We start from the raw sequence: 4,429 nt of genomic DNA, 5'->3' as shown, positions 1-4,429 counted from the left end.
TACAACGCTGGACATGTGAAAAGGAACTGGCCCGGCCACACAATGCTGCAAGAAATTGCGTCGTGTCGTGTGTCTGCCACAACCGACATGTGGACGTCGGCGGCTCAAAAAGGGTATATGGTCGTGACGTTACACTGGATCAATGACGAATGGGCTATCAAGTCCGTAGTGGTTGGATTCACACGGGTGGAGTATCCTCATAGTGGCGTCCGGCTTGCCGATCATTTAATGGATACACTGAGGGCAATGGATGAATCTCTTATCTCGAAGCTGTGGGCAATTACTGCAGATAATGCGACTAACAATGGGACCATGGTCAGAAAAATTAACGAGACACTTGCTGACGAGGTGTTTACCAACGAACAAACAACCGCGGCTTCTACCACGACGGGGGTACATATAGCTGGTGAGGAAGGCAGAAGTTCTCAGCTGAAGGTGATACAAGTTCGTTGTCTCGCTCATGTGCTTCAACTTGCTGTGAGAGAAGGAATGAAAGCGTGCCCCTTAATGGATGATAGCGTTGGAAGTATTCGCGACATTTTGAAGAAGATATCGGACTCACCGTCTTTGCTAGAAGCTTTGCAAGGAGTGTGTGCCGCTGTTAGTATCAAGTATGTTTCTCCAGAACTCGATTGCGTCACAAGATGGAACAGCACTTTGACTATGCTGGCTTCAGCTCGTGCATTACAAAAGGCGATCGAAGAACTGCTGCGTAGAATCCGCGAGCGCCATGAAGGATACAGAGACTTGTCAATTGGTCATACACATCGTCTTGCCTCCCCCATTTCGGAGACTACGTGGAGTTACTTGACCGAGTTTACGGCGTTCTTGAAGCCGATCAAAGCAGCAACTACTATGATGTCTGGAAAAAAATTACCCCACATTCGGTGTAACACTTGTTGTCTTCCATTTGATCTCGAAGCATGCGTCAAAGATAATGCAGAATGCCGAGTCGTGGTACACTAGGGACTTTGCACGTGCCTTTAAAACAAAGTTGGATGAGTACCTCCCGTTGGTGAAGACTCGCGAGGCAAGGATTGCTGCCGTTCTTGATCCTCGAGCTAAGGAACACATTGTGATGATCGACGGTGATATCGAGCAGGCCAAGCGCCTTGTTGAGAACGAATATGAATCTGTGTATCGCAGTAAATACGAACGAACTGTGGGCATCGCCGAGGCTGAGAGAACGCAGGAGGAGAAAGAAGAAGACGATGACGAAGAAGCATTATATGGTCTCATTGATGAGCATTTGGATTTACACGAACCGGTCAACAACACAAATGAGTCGTTCGTGTCGGAGCTACAGCGGTGGTTGGAACACAAGGACAGATCCATGAACCTGAAGACAGGAAGTCGAGCTGTTTGCAACTGGATGAAGAATGAAGCCGCTTCATTTCCGCGGATTCAGATGATGGCGCGCAATTATTTGGCAATTATGGCAACATCAGTCCCAAGTGAAGAGGCATTCTCTGCGTCGGGTGCAACTATTAGTTCTCGTCGTGCCAGGCTTGGAGATGATGCTGTGACAGCGATATCGGAGCTACAAGCGTTCTGGATTTCAACAAGACATCAGGCGATGTTCATGCTCATCTTTAGCTCACTGACTAGTTCAGTACAGTGAACCATTGATCCCATCAGAATCTATCGCCCAGGCAACGCGCATTAATCTCTCGCGGATATATGGTTGAAAAATGATGTTTTGTGTTTGTCTTCTATCACTTTGGTTGCCAGTGAAACATTAGTTCCTGGTCATGTAATCGATAGCACGTTCTCCAATGGTGTCGGCCATCCACATCAGAATAATTGGCAGCGTCGCCTGCGCGAGGCTGCTGAGCGTCGACAATACTGGAAACAGTTCACCAAAGGCGCCAAGGAAGGTCTTCGTGCTCTTTGTGACGCTTGCCAATTGCTGCACCGGAGATTCCAGCACAGCTCAAAGATGTCCAGCAGCGTTAGCGTCGTCTTGAGAAGCCATCCGAAAGGCAAGTGGTATGTTAATCAGAAGAACAGGAGTGGTCTCGGCACATGACTCTGAATGACACACACGAGCGGAACTGCAAGACACGCAATAGTTCCCAGTGGAGTCGCCGTGTTCCGAAAAGTTATCTGCAATCCATTTGTACTGCTGTCAATTTCATGGAGCAACGATAGGAAATAACTGAACAAGGAAACGTAGCGCAGTTGCTGGAGCTGCTACCACCTTCATGTACTTCTGGGAGCTTAGGCTCTTACCACGTCGACCACTGTGCACACCACACTCGCGACATCGACTTCAATCACCCAGAACGTGGCACACAATAGATATACACCCAGGATCTACGCAAGATCTGTTTCGACTCATCCGATGAATGCCAAGCTCCACACAGCAAGTACGATCGTCTTCAGCCCATAGTCCACATCCACCCAGTTCGCTTCAATCGCCGGAACAGCATTCGGCTTTGCATCAATTTCCAAATGACGTGACAGCGCTTTTCAAAGTCCAGTGGTGGGTAAAGAGGTGATGTATCTGGTCGATGATGTCGTGGAATGACGGGGCACGAGACTGCACTAGAAAGCCGACCTCTGGAACCGTCGTGGGAAAGTTACCCGGAGAGAGCCACTACCTACTAGAGGACACGCTCAAACGTCCATCAACGCTGCGACAATGACAGGAGCATCATGGACTTATTCGTAGCAGGAACACTGAATGGATCTTCGTTTGGAGACATTTTTCCTGGTCATTGGACTTTACCTAGGTGTTATTGGTGCTAGCAGGCTGCTCAATGATCCCACAACTGGGCTCCATTTGTTCTTACACGAAGATCCGACAGCTAAGATCGCATTCGCTGTGGCATTCACCACGGAGTATTCAATGAGCTCCATGTCTGCAATGGATTAAAACCCATTTAATATATCGCTCGTAGACGTGAAAGTATCATGAACCCCGAAGCTATACACGTCCTGAACGTCTCTCCGTCAATTTGAAAGGGCCGTTCGTCGTCGTCGCTTTGGTTTCCAAACATTCATCTACTTCCCTATGGGGTACGACGATCCGGCATTACAGATACAACTGCATGCCCAAAGTCTCCTTCATCGTCAAACACACATGTGTCACCACGGTGTACGCATTGTAGACATTACAGATACAACTGCATGCCCAAAGTCTCCTTCATCGTCAAACACACATGTGTCACCACGGTGTACGCATTGTAGACATTATCGATTGCATCGAAGCTCCCCCCATACGAGCTTCCACCTCGTACATTTGGGAGTAATCTCCACACACCATGTTACCACACAAATGCCAGAAGAAGTCGCAACGGAATAAGCGGTAGCGGTTGGAACAGATCGAGCACAATGACGCATTGTGATACAACGATGACAAGTTCCACGTGGATGTGGATGGAGATACAGCTTTAACGAATTCTGACTCGAGCTGGGTGGAGGAGCTCACGGACCAATTGTACTTAGATGACCCGAGTAAACATTCACAAGCTCCGGAATCCCTTTGTCAGTTGGTGAGCCCAGTACCTTTGTACAAGTACGAGTTCGTGGATCCTGCAGCAAGTGACTATAGCGCTGTCCGGCGCTCGGATCGGGAAACCAGCGTAGAACCGGGCATCTGTTTGATTGACGACGCCCAGGTGGCTGAAGCGGGTGTCGTTCAAGGCGTTCTTGACGACCAGAGGCCGTTCGTGGTAGATAGTGTGTGAGCACATGGATTGCTCTCGAGAAATTGACATCCCGATGGCTCCACGAAAGTGGACGTACTGAGTCCATTGATCGATCACCGTGTCGTATCCAATGGGGCAATCCAAATGGGGCGCAGCGATTTGAGGCAGCATATTGAGCGCACTTCGACCGTACGTAGGACTCAAGGCACCAAAACTAATAACGTACTACAGTCGTATCATCGAACTCGAGTTGGTAATCTCGTTCCAACAGAGTGATGGAGAATTTAGGCTCGTCAGTACTGTAAACCCCCCTTCTTGTCTCTCGTAGTGTTGCTTTTAATGTCCGCTTTAAATGGTATTCCACATCGGCTCGCAGTTGAGTAACGAGGGATTCGTCGAATTGAGCTTGTTTGAATCGCGTTGCTTGAATTGATTCTGCGATTGACTGAGTTGACTCTGAGTGAGCTGCGATTCCTGGAAGTGATCAATTGGCTTTGAGTCAGTTGAGTATCCTTAAATTGAGTTGAACTCTGCGATTCAGTGAGTTAACTGTGAGACAGCACGTTTTCCCTTGAGGTTCCAGGCTGGGAGCAACTGAGTCGACGCTGCGTTAGCTGACAGTTTCTAGTGTTCTTGGATTGAGTCTTCGAGATGACGTGTCGGAGCTGTATCCAGAGAATGTACTGAACCATTCCGAGAGCACTGCAAACGCTTGATAAACCTGTGAACGCACAGGTTAATGGAATGAAGAAGTCTAGTCTATTCGAGCCGTCCCC

Source organism: Phytophthora infestans, genomic scaffold (genome assembly GCF_000142945.1).
Source record: "Phytophthora infestans T30-4 supercont1.105 genomic scaffold, whole genome shotgun sequence".
Taxonomy (NCBI): domain Eukaryota; phylum Oomycota; class Peronosporomycetes; order Peronosporales; family Peronosporaceae; genus Phytophthora; species Phytophthora infestans.
Note: the sequence above shows the minus strand (reverse complement) of the source record.